At 39.7% G+C, this 20,946-nt stretch overlaps 1 protein-coding gene across 5 annotated transcripts in view; it reads left to right on the forward strand.

Moving 5' to 3' along the window:
• etv4 (ETS variant transcription factor 4) overlaps positions 1-20,946 on the forward strand; it is a 246,452-nt gene that overhangs the window by 9,555 nt on the left and 215,951 nt on the right. For all 5 annotated transcript variants that reach the window (XM_061931726.1, XM_061931728.1, XM_061931725.1 and 2 more), the window contains exon 2: positions 15,445-15,542. The gene's annotated coding sequence lies outside the window, so the exon portion shown is untranslated. The remainder of the gene's footprint in view (positions 1-15,444; positions 15,543-20,946) is intronic.

Genomic DNA, 20,946 nt, shown 5'->3' on the forward strand with positions numbered 1-20,946 from the left:
GAATATAAATAAATAAAATAAAAGATTAAAAACAATTAAATTTGCATATATAAACTTTTTTTTTTTTTTCATTTATTTGCTTTTCTTTTTAAATATAAAAATAAGTGAATCCAAATCCCAAACAAACAAGAGCAAAAAAAGAGCCGTTCAAAACACTCAATTTGTTTGCAAATGTCACGTTTCTAATCTCCGCGTCTTTCTCCAAAAAAAAACCATCAAACCGTGTATACATTGTGTGAGCAAGAAGTTTTATTTACATTTATTTCCTTTTATTATATAAAAATAAGTGAATCTAAATCCCAAACGAACGACTCAGAACTTGGAATAGGTTCTCATAGTTCACCTAAAAGAGCCGTTCAAAAACACTCGATTTGTTTGCAAACGTCTCTCATCCCCGCATTTCTTTCTCCAAAAAAAACATCAAAACCGTGTATACATTGTGTGAGCAAGTTTTATTTTCATTTATTTCCTTTTTTTATGTAAAAATAAATGTAATCCAAATCCCGAATGAATGACTCGCAACTTGGAATCGGTTCTTATAGTTCACTTAAAAGAGCCGTTCAAAACACTCTATTTGTTTGCAAAGGTCACGTTTCTAATCTCTGTGTCTTTGTCCAAAAAAAACATCAAAAACGTGTATACATTGTGTGAGCAAGAAGTTTTATTTACATTTATTTCCTTTTATTATATAAAAATAAATGAATCCTAATCCCAAACGAACGACTAACAACTTGGAATCAGTTCTCATGGTTCACTTAAAAGAGCCGTTCAAAAACACTCGATTTGTTTGCAAACGTCACGTCTCTCATCTCCGCATCTTTTTCCAAAAAAAACCCCATCAAAACTGTGTATGCATTGTGTGAGCAAGAAGTTTTATTTACATTTATTTCCTTTTTTGAAAATACAAATAAGTGAATCCAAATCCCAAACGAACGACTCAGAACTTGGAATCGGTTCTCATAGTTCACTTAAAAGAGCCCGTCAAAAACACTCGATTTGTTTGCAAACGTCACGTCTCTCATTTCCGCATCTTTCTCCACAAAATACATCGAAACCGTGCATACATTGTGTGAGCAAGAAGTAAAAAAAAAAAAAAATGCTGATTGTGCAGTTGTTTCAAAGCGCCGCAGTGCTTTGTCAGTCACACAATCGTGACAAAATCAATTCCCACGTGAAAATGGAGACCCTGGGATTGGATCAATGGCTGCCACTGTCACAACAAGATCTTGAATAACAACCTGAGTGACACACTTGTGTTGGTGTTACGCAACGGTGTGTGTAGCTGTAACACAATAGCACAGGTGCTCTCCTCGACCTACGTACTCACACGTATCGCATGGAGGGACCGCACCACAAAAAAATGTCCTTAAAGGCGTCAATTGCAGGTCGATTCAAAGTCACGTTTATTTATTTGCTTAAAGTGACTGTTTGCAACTAAAATAAATGTTGTGATGAATAGTTTGTATAAGAGTATATATATATATATATATATATATATATATATATATATATATACACATACATATATACATACATACATACAGTACAGGCCAAAAGTTTGGACACACCTTCTCATTCAATGCGTTTTCTTTATTTTCATAACTATTTACATTGTAGATTGTCACTGAAGGCATCAAAACTATGAATGAACACATGTGGAGTTATGTACTTAACAAAAAAAGGTGAAATAATTGAAAACATGTTTTATATTCTAGTTTCTTCAAAATCAATCAATCAATCAATCTTTATTTATATAGCCCTAAATCACAAGTGTCTCAAAGGGCTGCACAAGCCACAACGACATCCTCGGTACAAAGCCCACATACGGGCAAGGAAAAACTCACCCCAGTGGGACGTCGATGTGAATGACTATGAGAAACCTTGGAGAGGACCGCATATGTGGGTAACCCCCACCCTCTAGGGGAGACCGAAAGCAATGGATGTCGAGTGGGTCTGACATAATATTGTGAGAGTCCAGTCCATAGTGGATCCAACATAATAGTAAGAGTCCAGTCCATAGTGGGGCCAGCAGGACACCATCCCGAGCGGAGACGGGTCAGCAGCGCAGAGATGTTCCCAGCTGATGCACAGGCGAGCGGTCCACCCCGGGTCCCGACTCTGGACAGCCAGCACTTCATCCATGGCCACCGGACCTGTGCCCCCCCCCCCCCCCCCCCTCAAGGAAAAGGGGAGCAGAGGAGAAAAGAAAAGAAACGGCAGATCAACTGGTCTAACAGGGGGGCTATTTAAAGGCTAGAGTATACAAATGAGTTTTAAGATGGGACTTAAATGCTTCTACTGAGGTAGCATCTCTAATTGTTACCGGGAGGGCATTCCATAGTACTGGAGCCCGAATAGAAAACGCTCTATAGCCCGCAGACTTTTTTTGGGCTCTGGGAATCACTAATAAGCCGGAGTTCTTTGAACGCAGATTTCTTGCCGGGACATATGGTACAATGCAATCGACGAGATAGGATAGAGCTAGACCGTGTAGTATTTTATATGTAAGTAGTAAAACCTTAAAGTCACATCTTAAGTGCACAGGAAGCCAGTGCAGGTGAGCCAGTATAGGCGTAATATGATCAAACTTTCTTGTTCTTGTCAAAAGTCTAGCAGCCGCATTTTGTACCAACTGTAATTTTTTAATGCTAGACATAGGGAGACCCGAAAATAATACGTTACAGTAGTCGAGACGAGACGTAACGAACGCATGAATAATGATCTCTGCGTCGCTAGTGGATAAAATAGAACGAATTTTAGCGATATTACGGAGATGAAAGAAGGCCGTTTTAGTAACACTCTTAATGTGTGACTCAAAGGAGAGAGTTGGGTGGAAGATAATACCCAGATTCTTTACTGATTCTCCTTGTGTAATTGTTTGGTTGTCAAATGTTAAGGTGGTATTATTAAATAAATGTCGGTGTTTAGCAGGACCGATAATCAGCATTTCCGTTTTCTTGGCGTTGAGTTGCAAGAAGTTAGCGGACATCCATTGTTTAATTTCATTAAGACACGCCTCCAGCTGACTACAATCCGGCGTGTTGGTCAGCTTTAGGGGCATGTAGAGTTGGGTGTCATCAGCATAACAATGAAAGCTAACACCGTATTTGCGTATGATGTCGCCTAGCGGCAGCATGTACATACTAAAGAGTGCAGGGCCAAGAACCGAACCCTGAGGAACTCCGCACGTTACCTTAACATAGTCCGAGGTCACATTATTATGGGAGACGCATTGCATCCTGTCAGTAAGATAAGAGTTAAACCATGACAAAATAGCAACCTTTTGCTCTTGATTACTTTTTCGCACACTCTTGGCATTCTCTCAATGAGCTTCAAGAGCTTCAGGTAGTCACTGCAAAAAGTCAGTGTTCAAAAACAAGAAAAAAAAAAAAAAATTAGGGGCATTTTACTTGAACTAAGCAAAATTATCTGCCAATAGAACAAGAAAATTTGGCTTGTCAAGACCTTCCAAAACAAGTAAAATTAGCTAACCTCAATGAACCCCAAAAATAACTTAAATAAGTATTTTCTCAATAATAACAAGTGCACTTTTCTTGATAGAAAAAACAAATATGAGACCCTTTTTCTCAATATGTTGAAAAATATTCTTAAATTAAGTAAATGCTAGTGCCATTATCTTGACATAATGATATACACTCGGCATTACATTTTGTGCATTTTCCCCATCGATAAAATGACATCATCGCGACAAGTGCGTGCTCTTTCAGTCAATTAGTGCACAAGGAATATATATATATATATATATATATATATATATATATATATATATATATATATATATATATATATATATATATATATATTTACAGCCCGGCCCCCGACCAAATTATTTTTTTATTGTAATTTTGAATTTATCTGAATGTGCATGAACTATTTCTGTTCAAAACAGTTTGCTGTACTCTGCCAGCTGTGCTACTATATGAGTACGTATTTTCTATTGTTTCATTGTTTTAATTATGAGACAAAATTGTGTCAAAGTCATGATTTTTTATTTCATGCTTGAAATAAGAAATTATTACTTTGAAAAAGCAGTTTTATACTTGTGAGTGTTGATGACACAGCTTTGCATCAGTTGATGTTCTAGTTTCAAGCATGTTTTACTCAATATAGGTCATACAATCCCAGCAACAAGCTGTAATATCTTACTGAAATAACTTAGGACCAAAACCCATAAAACAAGTAAAACACTCTAACATAAAATCTGCTTAGTGAGAATAATTATCTTATCAGAGAGAAAATAAGCAAATATCACCCTGGACTTGTTTCTTCAGCATTGTCCACACGCACTAGGACTTTGGGAAGGCCATTCTAAAACCTTAATTGTAGCCTGATTTAGCCATTCCTTGACCACTTTTGACGTGTGTTTGGGGTCATTGTCCTGTTGGAACACCCAACTGCGCCCAAGACCTAACCTCCGGGCTGATGATTTTACGTTGTCCTGAAGAATTTGGAGGTAATCCTCCTTTTTCATTGTCCCATTTACTCTCTGTAAAGCACCAGTTCCATTGGCAGCAAAACAGGCCCAGAGCATAATACTACCACCACCATGCTTGACGGTAGGTATGGTGTTCCTGGGATTAAAGGCCTTACCTTTTCTCCTCCAAACATATTGCTGGGTATTGTGGCCAAACAGTTCATTTTTTTGTTTCATCTGACCACAGCACTTTCCTCCAGAAGGTCTTATCTTTGTCCATGTGATGTCCATGAATCTGTTTAAAAAAAAAATAATTATAAAATGTTTAAATTATTTATGTATGTGTGTATATACTTATATCTGTGTGTGTGTGTGTGTGTGTATATATATATATATATATACAGTGGGGCAAAAAAGTATTTAGTCAGCCATCAAATGTGCAAGTTCTCCCACTTAAAATGATGACAGAGGTCTGTAATTTTCATCATAGGTACACTTCAACTGTGAGAGACAGAATGTGAAAAAAAAATCTAGGAATTCAAATTGTAGGATTTTTAAAGAATTTATTTGTAAATTATGGTGTAAAATAAGTATTTGGTCAATAACAAAAATTCAACTCAATACTTTGTAATATAACCTTTGTTGGCAATAACAGAGGTCAAACGATTACTATAGGTCTTTACCAGGTTTGCACACACAGTAGCTGGTATTTTGGCCCATTCCTCCATGCAGATCTTCTCGAGAGCAGTGATGTTTTGGGGCTGTATCCAAGCAACACGGACTTTCAACTCCCTCCACAGATTGTCTATGGGGTTGAGGTCTAGAGACTGGCTAGGCCACTCCAGGACTTTCAAATGCTTCTTACGGAGCCACTCCTTCGTTGCCCGGGCGTTGTGTTTGGGATCATTGTCATGCTGCAAGCTTTCATCTTCAAAGCTCTCACTGATGGAAGGAGGTTTTGGCTCAAAATCTCACGATACATGGCCCCATTCATTCTTTCCTTAACATGGATCAGTCGGCCTGTCCTCTTAGCAGAAAAACAGCCCCAAAGCATGATGTTTCCACCCCCATGCTTCACAGTAGGTGTGGTGTTCTTGGGATGCAACCCAGTATTCTTCTTCCTCCAAACACGACGAGTTGAGTTTATACCAAAAAGTTCTATTTTGGTTTCATCTGACCACATGACATTCTCCCAATCCTCTGCTGTATCATCCATGTGCTCTCTGGCAAACTTCAGACGGGCCTGGACATGCACTGGCTTAAGCAGGGGGACACGTCTGGCACTGCAGGATTTGATTCCCTGTCGGCGTAGTGTGTTACTGATGGTAACCTTTGTTACTTTGGTCCCAGCTCTCTGCAGGTCATTCACCAGGTCTCCCCGTGTGGTTCTGGGATTTTTGCTCACCGTTCTCATGATCATTTTGACCCCACGGGATGAGATCTTGCGTTGAGCCCCAGATCGAGGGAGATTATCAGTGGTCTTGTATGTCTTCCATTTTCTGATAATTGCTCCCACAGTTGATTTTTTCACACCAAGCTGCTTGCCTATTGTAGATTCACTCTTCACAGTCTGGTGCAGGTCTACAATTCTTTTCCTTGTGTCCTTCGACAGCTCTTTGGTCTTGGCCATAGTGGAGTTTGGAGTCTGACTGTTTGAGGCTGTGGACAGGTGTCTTTTATACAGATAAACAGGTGCCATTAATACAGGTAACGAGTGGAGGACAGAAGAGCTTCTTAAAGAAGAAGTTACAGGTCTGTGAGAGCCAGAGATCTTCCTTGTTTGAAGTGACCAAATACTTATTTTCCACCATAATTTACAAATAAATTCTTTAAAATTCCTACAATGTGAATTCCTGGATTTTTTCCCCACATTCTGTCTCTCACAGTTGAAGTGTACCTATGATGAAAATTACAGACCTCTGTCATCATTTTAAGTGGGAGAACTTGCACATTTGGTGGCTGACTAAATACTTTTTTTCCCCACTGTATATATATATATATATATCTTTATATATATATATATATATATATATATATACATAAAGTTTAGTTCACTTTAGTTTGTGCCCTTAAATCCCACCTGAGTTTGTTAACAATAACAAAAAGGACAAAAGATTTGTTACGTTCACCTGGGGAAGGAGACGACAAAACGACAGGAGCTCAACAGGTTTATTGAACTTAATGATGTGTTGGGGTGTGTATGCTACTAAGAGTGTATGGTGCAAGACGTTGTGAGGAATTAATAATGTAAATGTTACCAGAGGGTGATGTTCGTGCGTGTTTGACAAATTGTCCAAAAGTCCAGTGGGGCAAGGCAAGAAGGAAGTCCGTAGGCAAGCAAGAGGTTGGGGTCTGGAGAGAGGCGTCGAGGTCCGTGTCCAAGCGGGGGTCGAGGATCGAGGGAAGCAGTCCAAAATCCGGAGGGAAGTCCAATGAAGTGAGGCGCACAGCTCGATCAATGGAGACGGAGGGAATACTGTGGGGAACACAGAAGACATGTCAGACACAGGCAGAGGGAAAGCACAGAGAGCAGGTACGAGGAGGGAAGCCAGAGACGTGATGCGTACTACAAAAAGTGAACTATGTTCTGGCACTGGATCTTCGGGTCTGCTGGTCTTTATGGCGTCGGCCCTCATTAGATCCAGGTGCGCTGATTGTGGATTGCCCGCAGCTGTGCAGGCGCATGGCCGCTATGCGGGAAGAGCGAGCAGGGGCGTGTCCCGGGGCGCTTGCTGCAGATGGAATGAGGGATTGCACATGCGCCGTGACAAGATTAGTCTTAATAAAAATATATCGATCCAACCACTGTAGTATCGACCATACACTAATACTATAGTTGGTATCGTTACTGTCGGTATTTGTATCAATCTGCCCTCCTCTGTTTACATTCAAGAGTTCTAGCTTAGCGATTAGCACGGCTTTTTGCAAACAGCAAAGCCAATGTATATTAGCATCAAGCTAGCGCATTTTACGAAAAGTGGAGCCTTACTTTACTTACTTCACTTTCTCTGTTGGCATTAAAAACTGCAACATTACCTCGAGGTCGTTTGGTCTCAGTGCTGCTGGAGTGATCACCAAGTGCCGAAGTTGACGTACTAATGATAGCTAAAATTTGCTAAATCTCTATCATTAGCTAACAACACACAATGCAAATGCGCCTGTGTTTTGTCGGTTTATGTCTTTGCGTCCTAAACGCCGTCAGAGGGCGGGATAAAATACTTCAACCACATCGGAAAGCTAACGCCCAATAGGTTGCAAACAGTCTCTTTTAATAATGACGCTTTGCTTGAAATTCATAAGGCGGTTTCCCGTTTCCAGTTTTACAGACTGCAGGCGTCATTACGCTGGTGAAATGCTTCCATCACGAGCTGATCAAATATTTATGAAGCCAGCATATTTCCAGCCATGTCATCATGTGTCTTTTGTTTGTTTCCCCCCCCCAAGTACTCCAGTGTTGTTTGTGGTCTATTTAAAGGCACCCTATGTGATTTGTGTCTTTTAGCAGGTGTAGCTTGATAGCAGGCGAGCACACAAGTACTCACTGCTGAGATACAAAGTGCGGCTCTGTTTTTTTTTTTTTATTTAGTTTTTTATGGGCTTGTGGTACATTGTAAAAAGAAAAAACCAAAACAGCAACACATGGAAAAATAGAGCAAAAAGCCCTTATGTATTAAAAACTGAAATGTCGATACTAACAACTAATAATAATTAGGTGTGTCCCGATACAACTTTTTCCACTGCCGATATGATACAATATTGGAGCTTTGAGTATTAGCCAATACCGATATTGCATACTTGCCAACCCTCCCGGATTTTCCGGGAGACTCCCGAAATTCAGCGCCTCTGCCGAAAACCTCCCGGGACAAATTTTCTCCCGAAAATCTCCCGAAATTCAGGCGGAGCTGGAGGCCACGCCCCCTCCAGACAGCCTGTTTTCACGTCCGCGTTCCCACAATATAAACAGCGTGCCTGCCCAATCACGTTATAACTGTAGAATGATCGAGGGCGAGTTCTTGGTTTCTTATGTGGGTTTATTGTTAGCCAGTTTCATTAACGTCCTCCCAGCGCGGCAACAACACACAACAACAGCAGTCACGTTTTCGTCTACCGTAAAGCAGTTTGTCTGCCGTAAACAGCAATGTTGTGACACTCTTAAACAGGACAATACTGCCATCCACTGTACATGCATATGTGACAATAACATCTAGGAACTTTTAGAGAGTGCACAACTGCGCACACAACAAGGAGACGAAGCAAAAGAACGAGGAAGATACAGCCGTGGCGACGCCGACGACGAGTAAGATGAAGAAATACGCTTGTAAGTTCCAAGCCGCAGCTGCGATTGGACCTGGATAGCCTCCGGGAAGAAGTAGTGGAAAATAGTGACAGAGAATAGAACAAGGATGGACAATTCAACCCTTAACTCAACAATGAGTAGATGAGTGTTATGTGTGTGTATATGTGTAAATAAATGAACACTGAAATTCAAGTATTTCTCTTATATACATCCATCCATCCATCCATCTTCTTCCGCTTATCCGAGGTCGGGTCGCGGGGGCAGCAGCCTATGCAGGGAAGCCCAGACTTCCCTCTCCCCAGCCACTTCGTCCAGCTCTTCCTGTGGGACCCCGAGGCGTTCCCAGGCCAGCCGAGAGACATAGTCATAGACATAGTCTCTTATATACATATATATATGAAATACTTGACTTGGTGAATTCTAGCTGTAAATATACTCCTCCCCTCTTAACCACGCCCCCCCCCCCCCCCCCCCCCACCCCCACCTCCCGAAATCGGAGGTCTCAAGGTTGGCAAGTATGATATTGGTACAATGTGATATCAGCACAAAGCATACCCACTTTGGGTAGCTATGAAAAACACTAACATATGTATTATTAACCATATGGAATGGACTTATGCTGTCTTTAAGTTGAAGTGGCGTGGTAATTGTTTTTTTGGAGACACCTTGTGGCCACAATAATTCATTAAATTGAACTCATGACCCAGTTGAATGATGCGGACGCGTTTGTTACTGGTTACTTTCCGCTGTGGAGACTTTGTGTGTGTGTGTGTGTGTGTGTGTGTGTGTGTGTAAGTAATGTGCAAACATAATTATTTGATGCTTGTTTATGTTGACAAATGTGCTGTTTTACACTGCAATATTCTTCTATTATCATTGCGTATGTCTAGCTTTTGTGTGCTATTGTGTGTTTAGCTGTCGTGTTGTTGCTCGCTCCTCGTAGCCTTTAGCCTAGCATGTTAACCTTTTGTAAATGACTTGACTAAAATAGAAGAAAAGACTAGCTTGTGTGGTATTGTGTGCTTAGCTGTTGTGTAGCAACTATTAGCCTATAGTCTAGCATGTTTACCTTTTGTAAATGACTTGACTAAAATAGAAGAAAAGACTAGCTTGTGTGGTATTGTGTGCTTAGCTGTTGTGTAGCAACTATTAGCCTATAGTCTAGCATGTTTACCTTTTGTAAATGACTTGACTAAAATAGAAGAAAAGACTAGCTTGTGTGGTATTGTGTGCTTAGCCGTTGTGTAGCTGCTAGTAGCCTATAGCCTAGCATGTTCACCTTTTGTAAATGACTAAAATAAAGGAGTAGCTCTTGTGTTATTGTGTGCTTAGCTGTTGAGTTGCTGCTCGCTCTTAGTAGACTTTAGCTTAGCATGTTAATCTTTTCTAAATGACTTGACTAAAATAGAAGAAAAGACTAGCTTGTGTGTTATTGTGTGCTTAGCTGTTGTGTAGCTACTATTAGCCTATAACCTAGAATGTTTACCTTTTTGTAAATTACTTGACTGAATAAAATACGAGCTTGTGTGTTATTGTGTGCTTAGCTCTTGTGTAAGTTGTGTAGCTACTATTAGCCTATAGCCTAGCATGTTTACCTTTTGTAAGTGACTTGACTAAAATATAAGAAAAGACTAGCTTGTGTGCTATTGTGGGCTTAGCTGTTGGGTAGCTGCTAGTAGCCTATAGCCTAGCATGTTTACCTTTTGTAAGTGACTTGACTAAAATAGAAGAAAAGACTAGCTTGTGTGTTATTGTGTGCTTAGCCGTTATGTAGCTGCTAGTAGCCTATAGCCTAGCATGTTTACCTTTTGTAAATGACTAAAATAAAAGACTAGCTTGTGTGCTATTGTGTGCTTAGCTGTTGGGTAGCTGCTATTAGCCGAAAGCCTAGCATGTTTACCTTTTGTAAATGACTTGACTAAAATAGAATAAAAGACTAGCTTGTGTGTTATTGTGTGCTTAGCTGCTGTGTTGCTACTATTAGCCTTTAACATAGAATGTTTACCTTTTTGTAAATGACTTGACTGAATAAAATACGAGCTTGTGTGTTATTGTGTGCTTAGCTCTTGTGTAAGTTGTGTAGCTACTATTAGCCTATAGCCTAGCATGTTTACCTTTAGTAAATGACTTGACTAAAATATAAGAAAAGACTAGCTTGTTTGCTATTGTGTGCTTAGCCGTTATGTAGCTGCTAGTAGCCTATAGCCTAGCATGTTTACCTTTTGTAAATTACTTGACTAAAATAGAAGAAAAGACTAGCTTGTGTGTTATTGTGTGCTTAATAATAATAATAATAATAACTGGGATTTATATAGCGCTTTTCTAAGTACCCAAAGTCGCTTTACATGTAGAACCCATCAATCATTCACACCTGGTGGTGGTAAGCTACTTTCATAGCCACAGCTGCCCTGGGGTAGACTGGCGGAAGCGTGGCTGCAATTTGCGCCAACGGCCCCTCCGACCACCACCTATCATTCATCATTCAGTTCACCGGTGTGAGTGGCACCGGGGGCAAAGGGTGAAGTGTCCCGCCCAAGGACACAACGGCAGAGATTTAGCCGTTGTGTAGCTGCTAGTAGCCTATAGCCTAGCATGTTCACCTTTTGTAAATGACTAAAATAAAAGACTAGCTTGTGTGCTATTGTGTGCTTAGCTGTTGGGTAGCTGCTATTAGCCGAAAGCCTAGCATGTTTACCTTTTGTAAATGACTTGACTAAAATAGAATAAAAGACTAGCTTGTGTGTTATTGTGTGCTTAGCTGCTGTGTTGCTACTATTAGCCTTTAACATAGAATGTTTACCTTTTTGTAAATGACTTGACTGAATAAAATACGAGCTTGTGTGTTATTGTGTGCTTAGCTCTTGTGTAAGTTGTGTAGCTACTATTAGCCTATAGCCTAGCATGTTTACCTTTAGTAAATGACTTGACTAAAATATAAGAAAAGACTAGCTTGTTTGCTATTGTGTGCTTAGCTGTTGGGTAGCTGCTAGTAGCCTATAGCCTTGCATGTTTACCTTTTGTAAATGACCTGACTAAAATAGAAGAAAAGACTGGCTTGTGTGTTATTGTGTGCTTAGCCGTTATGTAGCTGCTAGTAGCCTATAGCCTAGCATGTTCACCTTTTGTAAATGACTTGACTAAAATAGAAGAAAAGACTAGCTTGTGTGTTATTGTGTGCTTAGCCGTTGTGTAGCTGCTAGTAGCTTATAGCCTAGCATGTTCATCTTTTGTAAATGACTAAAATAAAAGACTAGCTTGTGTGTTATTGTGTGCTTAGCTGTTGGGTAGCTGCTATTAGCCGAAAGCCTAGCATGTTCACCTTTTGTAAATGACTAAACTAAAAGACTAGCTTGTGTGCTATTGTGTGCTTAGCTGTTTTGTAGCTGCTCACCCCTAGTAGCCTTTAGCCTAGCATGTTAACCTTTTGTAAATGACTTGACTAAAATAGAATAAAAGACTAGCTTGTGTGTTATTGTGTGCTTAGTTCTTGTGTAGCTACTATACTATGTACATGTTTACCTTTTTGTAAATGACTTGACTAAAATAGAAGAAAAGACTAGCTTGTGTGCTATTGTGTGCTTAGCTGTTGGGTAGCTGCTATTAGCCTATAGCCTAGCATGTTTACCTTTTGTAAATGACTTGACTAAAATAGAAGAAAAGCCTAGCTTGTGTGCTATTGTGTGCTTAGCTGTTGGGTAGCTGCCATTAGTCGAAAGCCTAGAATGTTTACCTATTGTAAATGACTTCACTAAAATAGAAGAAAATATTAGCTTGTGTGTTATTGTGTGCTTAGCCGTTGTGTAGCTGCTAGTAGCCAATAGCCTAACATGTTCACCTTTTGTAAATGACTAAACTAAAAGACTAGCTTGTGTGCTATTGTGTGCTTAGCTGTTTTGTAGCTGCTCGCCCCTAGTAGCTTTTAGCCTAGCATGTTAACCTTTTGTAAATGACTTGACTAAAATAGAATAAAAGTCTAGCTTGTCTGTTGTTGTGTGCTTAGCTGTTGTGTAGCTACTATTAGCCTACAGCCTGGCGTGTTTACCTTTTGTAAATGACTAAAATGGAAGAAAATACTACTTTGTGTTCTTAGCTGTTGGGTAGCTGCTATTAGCCTATAGCCTAGCATGTTTACCTTTTGTAAATGACTTGAATAAAATAGAGGAAAAGTCTAGCGTGTGTGCTATTGTGTGCTTAGCCGTTGTGTAGCTGCTAGTAGCCTATAGCCTAGCATGTTCAACTATTGTAAATGACTAAAATAAAATACTAGCTTGTGTGCTTAGCTATTGTGTAGCTGCTCGTTCCTAGTAGCCTTTAGCCTAGCATGTTTACCTTTTGTAAATTGTGTGTTTATTGGAGGACATTTAGATGTTAACTGTCCAGTTTTGCACAAGTAAACACGCTGCAGGACTGCTTGTATCGGACATTTTAAATACAAGCCCATATAATCCGATACTTGTTTTTTTTTTGCTGATAGTAGACCAATGTTTATGTAGGATCAGGACAAACCTACACAAAATAGCTCCTAAAATCTAGCCATTTTACATCATATTTATAGCACAAAATAAATATTGAACATTTTCGGAAGTGAATGTGCAAACTACAATATTAAAACGTAGCAACATCCAGAACGTGATGTTTATATCTTGTTAGCAAGAGTACAGACAAACTATTGTTCATATTCATGCATATGTGCAGTATGTATCTATTCTGTTGTTAGGGCAGGGCGATATGACTGAAAACTGTAATAAGTGCCTATTACTGATGTTTTTTATGGCCTATCGAAAAAAAGGAGAAAGACAAAAAAATATAATAAATATAAATGTAACCTTCCTCTGATTATGATCCTCTCAGCTATCAAGGCAGAAAGGAAATGTCAACACAAGTGTGGAAAACACTCAAACAATGTAAACAAAATGGTCAAATCACATTGAAGACTTAACAATATTTTCTTAAGATGAATGTGCAAAAATAAGGAATATGTAAGAAATGAAGTAATAAAGAAATAAAGTGTAAGAAAATAGTGCAAAGTGTGAAAATGTAAACACTGAGAAACTTCAGAAGAACTATTTTCTAGTGCTAGGAACTAACGGCTGTGTAACATTAATTTGCCATGTTATTCTTATTTAACTATGGAAAATACATTTTCCTATGCATTCATTATTTCATTATTATTATATCATTCGATAGCAATAATTATTGAAGTTTTTTATGACCTATGGAAAATAAGGTGAAGGAGAAAATATATTAAATGTAAATATTTTTCAATTCAAATGTAACCTTCCTCGGATTATAATGCCTTCCGCTTTAAAGGCAGAAAAGAAATGTCAACACGAGCATGGAAAACACTCGATGTAAAAAAAATATATAAAAATCACATTGAAGACTTCAAAATAAGCTCTTAAAATGAAGCTTTAGTCTTGTCTATAAAATTCGCTACACCTCCCTGATACCGAAGTACATGTCAAACTACTTCCAGAACGTAAATGACCGCCATAACCACAACACCAGGGGGAGCTCCACAAACCACGTTAAACCCAGATTCCGATCTAACAAAGGTCTTAACTCATTCTCATTCTATACCACATCAATATGGAATGCACTCCCAACAGATGTAAAAGAAAGTGCATCTCTATCCTCCTTCAAAAGCGCACTAAAAGAACACCTCCAGGCAGCTACAACCCTAAACTAACCCCCTCCCCCCACCACATCCCACCTCCCCGGATTGTAAATAATCAAATGTATATACTTGTTCTTATGCTTTCTGAGCTCACCATGTTCACTGCTCGCTGTACATATCCTACCGAGTCAGACCTACACTGTTACAATGTCCATTTCTCAGATGATAAACTTGTTGATGACTAAAATATGCTGATAGCAACCTAACCCAACCCCCTCCACATCCCACCCCCCGGATTGTAAATAATTCAATGTTTATACTCTGATGATTAACTTGTGTGATGACTGTATTATGCTGATAGTATATATTTGTACCATGAATTGATTAACGGGGACCCCGACTTAAACAAGAAAAACGTATTCAGTTAGTGGTCAATTGTACGGAATATGTACTGTACTGTGCAATCTACTAATAAAAGTTTCAATCAATCAATCAATCAATCGAAAAAAGGTGCAAAAATAAGGAATATGCAAGAAATGCTTCATAAAGTGTAAGAAAATAGTGTGAGAATGTAAACACAGAGAAACTTGAGAAGAACCATTTTCTGCAGGTTTAGTGCCAGGAAGTTACAGCTGTGATCTAAAGGGTGAGCGCGGCTAAGGTGGTGTGGCATTACTGATTACGTCTTGGTCTGACTACGGTGCCTTTTGAGAAAAATCCAAAAAACTGTCCAGTTGACTTTGCCTCTTTTACCCACAATTTCTTCATTTTGACTTTCTCTTCTCACTCCATGCAAATAATCAACCAAACCTGATAGATGATACTGTCACCTGATTGGTTGTTAGCGTGTCCCTCCCACTGATCAGTGATCACTTCCTGCGTTGCTCGCTTACCAGAGAGGGAGTGCCTTTGTTCATGCAACCAACCTTGCTTCCATACTTCCGCTTTCTTCCCCCAGAAGTAAAAAACAACAACTTTTGAACGTTTTATCGAACTTATTTTTTTATACCGATCACGTGTATATAGCGATATATATTGATGTAATTTTATCGCCCAGCCCTAAATGTCGTACAATTTGCTTTTTTTTTTTGTTAGATGAGACTCTGAAAGGGACAAGCGGTAGAAAATGGATTGATGGATGGATACTCTGCCACCCCTGGAGGAACCATGCGATATGACAGTGCTGGGTCAAAGTAGGTCACAAATGGCATTTTTCACATTTAGCAATTGTGGCAAATTGGTTGTTTCTGCTCTTGATGTTAAGTTAAGATAAAGTAATAGCACACACACACACACACACACACACACACACACACACACACACACACACATTTCCCTAGCGCTGCCTGTGTTACATCATATGATCTGTGGGCCCAGTTAGTCATCCTCATGTGACTTAACCTCATTTGAGGAATCTCTGTGGACTATAACAATATCATACACACACACACACACACACACACACACACACACACACACACACGCACACACACACGCACACATTCTTGTATTTGTTACCTTCTTGAGACCTCCGAATAATGCCTACCTCTTTAGGACCACCCTTTCTAGATATATAAATATTTGTATTTACAACATTAATGATATACAGGTAAAAGCCAGTAAATTAGAATATTTTGAAAAACTTGATTTATTTCAGTAATTGCATTCAAAAGGTGTAACTTGTACATTATATTTATTCATTGCACACAGACTGATGCATTCAAATGTTTATTTCATTTAATTTTGATGATTTGAAGTGGCAACAAATGAAAATCCAAAATTCCGTGTGTCACAAAATTAGAATATTACTTAAGGCTAATACAAAAAAGGGATTTTTAGAAATGTTGGCCAACTGAAAAGTATGAAAATGAAAAATATGAGCATGTACAATACTCAATACTTGGTTGGAGCTCCTTTTGCCTCAATTACTGCGTTAATGCGGCGTGGCATGGAGTCGATGAGTTTCTGGCACTGCTCAGGTGTTATGAGAGCCCAGGTTGCTCTGATAGTGGCCTTCAACTCTTCTGCGTTTTTGGGTCTGGCATTCTGCATCTTCCTTTTCACAATACCCCACAGATTTTCTATGGGGCTAAGGTCAGGGGAGTTGGCGGGCCAATTTAGAACAGAAATACCATGGTCCGTGAACCAGGCACGGGTAGATTTTGCGCTGTGTGCAGGCGCCAAGTCCTGTTGGAACTTGAAATCTCCATCTCCATAGAGCAGGTCAGCAGCAGGAAGCATGAAGTGCTCTAAAACTTGCTGGTAGACGGCTGTGTTGACCCTGGATCTCAGGAAACAGAGTGGACCGACACCAGCAGATGACATGGCACCCCAAACCATCACTGATGGTGGAAACTTTACACTAGACTTCAGGCAACGTGGATCCTGTGCCTCTCCTGTCTTCCTCCAGACTCTGGGACCTCGATTTCCAAAGGAAATGCAAAATTTTGGTTGGGTTGGGTGATGGTTTGGGGTGCCATGTCATGTGCTGGTGTCGGTCCACTCTGTTTCCTGAGATCCAGGGTCAACGCAGCCGTCTACCAGCAAGTTTTAGAGCACTTCATGCTTCCTGCTGCTGACCTGCTCTATGGAGATGGAGATTTCAAGTTCCAACAGGACTTGGCGCCTGCACACAGCGCAAAATCTACCCGTGCCTGGTTTACGGACCATGGTATTTCTGTTCTAAATTGGCCCGCCAACTCCCCTGACCTTAGCCCCATAGAAAATCTGTGGGGTATTGTGAAAAGGAAGATGCAGAATGCCAGACCCAAAAACGCAGAAGAGTTGAAGGCCACTATCAGAGCAACCTGGGCTCTCATAACACCTGAGCAGTGCCAGAAACTCATCGACTCCATGCCACGCCGCATTAACGCAGTAATTGAGGCAAAAGGAGCTCCAACCAAGTATTGAGTATTGTACATGCTCATATTTTTCATTTTCATACTTTTCAGTTGGCCAACATTTCTAAAAATCCCTTTTTTGTATTAGCCTTAAGTAATATTCTAATTTTGTGACACACGGAATTTTGGATTTTCATTTGTTGCCACTTCAAATCATCAAAATTAAACGAAATAAACATTTGAATGCATCAGTCTGTGTGCAATGAATAAATATAATGTACAAGTTACACCTTTTGAATGCAATTACTGAAATAAATCAAGTTTTTCAAAATATTCTAATTTACTGGCTTTTACCTGTATACATACTATGCAAATATAAAAAAGCTTGTTGTGAAAAATGAGTTGGAATTTAACAAGAAAAAGGTCACAATTTCATAAGGAAAACTTGGAATTTTGGCAGTATTATAATAAAAGTCGTCATTTTACTCAACGCAAGTCAAAATTTTACAAGAAAAACTGAACATTTGTGCAATATTATGATAAAAGTTGGAATTTTACTCAATAACGGTCGCAATTTTACAAGAAAAGCTTAAAATGTTGGCAATTTTATGAAATGAGTCGTAATTTTACTTGACAAGTCACAATTTTTTAAGAAAACTTCAAAATTTTGGCAATATTATAATAATAATCTGAATTTTATTAGGCAAAATTATGACAAAAGTCATAATTTTACTCAGAAAATGTCACTACTTTACAAGAACAACAAAATAATTGGCAATATTGTGATAAAAGTCAGAATTTTACATGACAAGTGTCACCATTTTGCATTTAAAAAGTCATAATTTTACAAGAAAATGTTGCAATATTACAGAAACAGAAAGAATATGAGAAATTGTTCCCAATTTTATAAGAAAGAAGTCGACACATTGTGAGAAAAAGACTGCTTTTAGTTAATTTTTTGTTGTTGTTTTTTGTAATTGGTTTTTAATCTTCATTATTTACTTCCAAGTTATGACAGTATGTCTCCAAATACATTGATATATTTTTTTTCAATTATTTTTGGCCAAAGGGGGGCGCATTTCAATTTCTTACACACTTGTTATTCCATATGTTGACCAGAGGGGGAGCACTTTTAAAACCAACACACAGTCAATTTGAAAAATCCCTCCTTTTTGGGACCACCCTAATTTTAAATAGATTTCACCACCAGGGGTGCAAACGAGACATTCTCTATTAGATGCAATGGTTTTCCGTTTTGGGACCATGACTTATGTCCTAACTTGTTCACCGGTCGTCATATGGAAGGTACTTTTCCTTGTTGATGTCTCAAGAAGGGTAGAAATACAAGAACACACACACACACACACACGCACACACACACACACACACACACACACAGCATGACATCAGCTCGTCCTGGGTTACAGTCTGTGTCCTGATGGAAGCGTGGATAAGAAACAACAGTCAGTGATGAGCCGGAATCTCATTACACAAAACAGCAACAACTCACGACAATTCCTCACAATGGACTTCACAGAATAAAAGCGACTCGTATGTTATATGTATATAATAACCAAAACTAAAGTTACTCTCTCAAAAAGAAAAACAAGTGAATGGGCTGTCATGTGCATGCCAGGCCACTAGTTGGCACTGTCCCTTTGGAATGCATCACTTACAACATGTAACCACAATGAATGCAGATACTGTTGTTTGCAGGAAATATTATAAATCCTATTAACAGCAGCACTTCATTGTTAGCATCTGTCAGTTCTGTTTTCAAAATAAGAGCGAGCAGACACAGTCGTTGTAAGGGATTGGTTCTGAATCCGGTACTTTTTTTTTGGCACCGACCGAATCCCGCCAATGCTACCGGGCACCGATTCACGGAAAATCCAACGGTGCCATGTTTCGGTGCCTGGGTTTTGCGTAACGTCACGCACTTCGGCGATCACTCCAGCAGCACTGAGAGCAGACTCAGCCAAACTACCTCTAGGTCAGTGGTTCTTAACCTTGTTGGAGGTACCGAACCCCACCAGTTTCATATGCGCATTCACCGAACCCTTTGTTAGTGAAAAATAAAATGTTTTGTTTTTTTTCAAATTCAAGACAAAGTTATATGTTTTTGATAACACTTTACTATGGGGAACATATTCTAAGTAACAAAGACTTAATTTAGAGTTATTTGGTTAGGGTTAGGGTTCGGGCCAGGGTTAGGGTTAGAATAAGGCCATACCGAATTAGGCATTAAAGGCCTACTGAAATGCGATTTTCTTATTTAAACGGGGATAGCAGGTCCATTCTATGTGTCATACTTGATCATTTCGCGATATTGCCATATTTTTGCTGAAAGGATTTAGTAGAGAACATCGACGATAAAGTTTGCAACTTTTGGTCGCTGATAAAAAAGCCTTGCCTGTACCGGAAGTAGCAGACGAGTAGCGTGACGTCACAGGTTGTGGAGCTCCTCACATTTGCACATTGTTTACAATCATGGCCACCAGCAGCGAGAGCGATTCGGACCGAGAAAGCGACGATTTCCCCATTAATTTGAGCGAGGATGAAAGATTTGTGGATGAGGAAAGTGAGAGTGAAGGACTAGAGGGCAGTGGGAGCGATTCAGATAGGGAAGATGCTGTGAGAGGCGGGTGGGACCTGATATTCAGCTGGGAATGACTAAAACAGTAAATAAACACAAGACATATACAGGTAAAAGCCAGTAAATTAGAATATTTTGAAAAACTTGATTTATTTCAGTAATTGTATTCAAAAGGTGTAACTTGTACATTATATTTATTCATTGCACACAGACTGATGCATTCAAATGTTTATTTCATTTAATTTTGATGATTTGAAGTGGCAACAAATGAAAATCCAAAATTCCGTGTGTCACAAAATTAGAATATTACTTAAGGCTAATACAAAAAAGGGATTTTTAGAAATGTTGGCCAACTGAAAAGTATGAAAATGAAAAATATGAGCATGTACAATACTCAATACTTGGTTGGAGCTCCTTTTGCCTCGATTACTGCGTTAATGCGGCGTGGCATGGAGTCGATGAGTTTCTGGCACTGCTCAGGTGTTATGAGAGCCCAGGTTGCTCTGATAGTGGCCTTCAACTCTTCTGCGTTTTTGGGTCTGGCATTCTGCATCTTCCTTTTCACAATACCCCACAGATTTTCTATGGGGCTAAGGTCAGGGGAGTTGGCGGGCCAATTTAGAACAGAAATACCATGGTCCGTAAACCAGGCACGGGTAGATTTTGCGCTGTGTGCAGGCGCCAAGTCCTGTTGGAACTTGAAATCTCCATCTCCATAGAGCAGGTCAGCAGCAGGAAGCATGAAGTGCTCTAAAACTTGCTGGTAGACGGCTGCGTTGACCCTGGATCTCAGGAAACAGAGTGGACCGACACCAGCAGATGACATGGCACCCCAAACCATCACCCAACCATGCAAATTTTGCATTTCCTTTGGAAATCGAGGTCCCAGAGTCTGGAGGAAGACAGGAGAGGCACAGGATCCACGTTGCCTGAAGTCTAGTGTAAAGTTTCCACCATCAGTGATGGTTTGGGGTGCCATGTCATCTGCTGGTGTCGGTCCACTCTGTTTCCTGAGATCCAGGGTCAACGCAGCCGTCTACCAGCAAGTTTTAGAGCACTTCATGCTTCCTGCTGCTGACCTGCTCTATGGAGATGGAGATTTCAAGTTCCAACAGGACTTGGCGCCTGCACACAGCGCAAAATCTACCCGTGCCTGGTTTA

The sequence above is a fragment of the Nerophis lumbriciformis genome, linkage group LG39 (genome assembly GCF_033978685.3).
Source record: "Nerophis lumbriciformis linkage group LG39, RoL_Nlum_v2.1, whole genome shotgun sequence".
Classification (NCBI taxonomy): Eukaryota; Metazoa; Chordata; class Actinopteri; order Syngnathiformes; family Syngnathidae; genus Nerophis; species Nerophis lumbriciformis.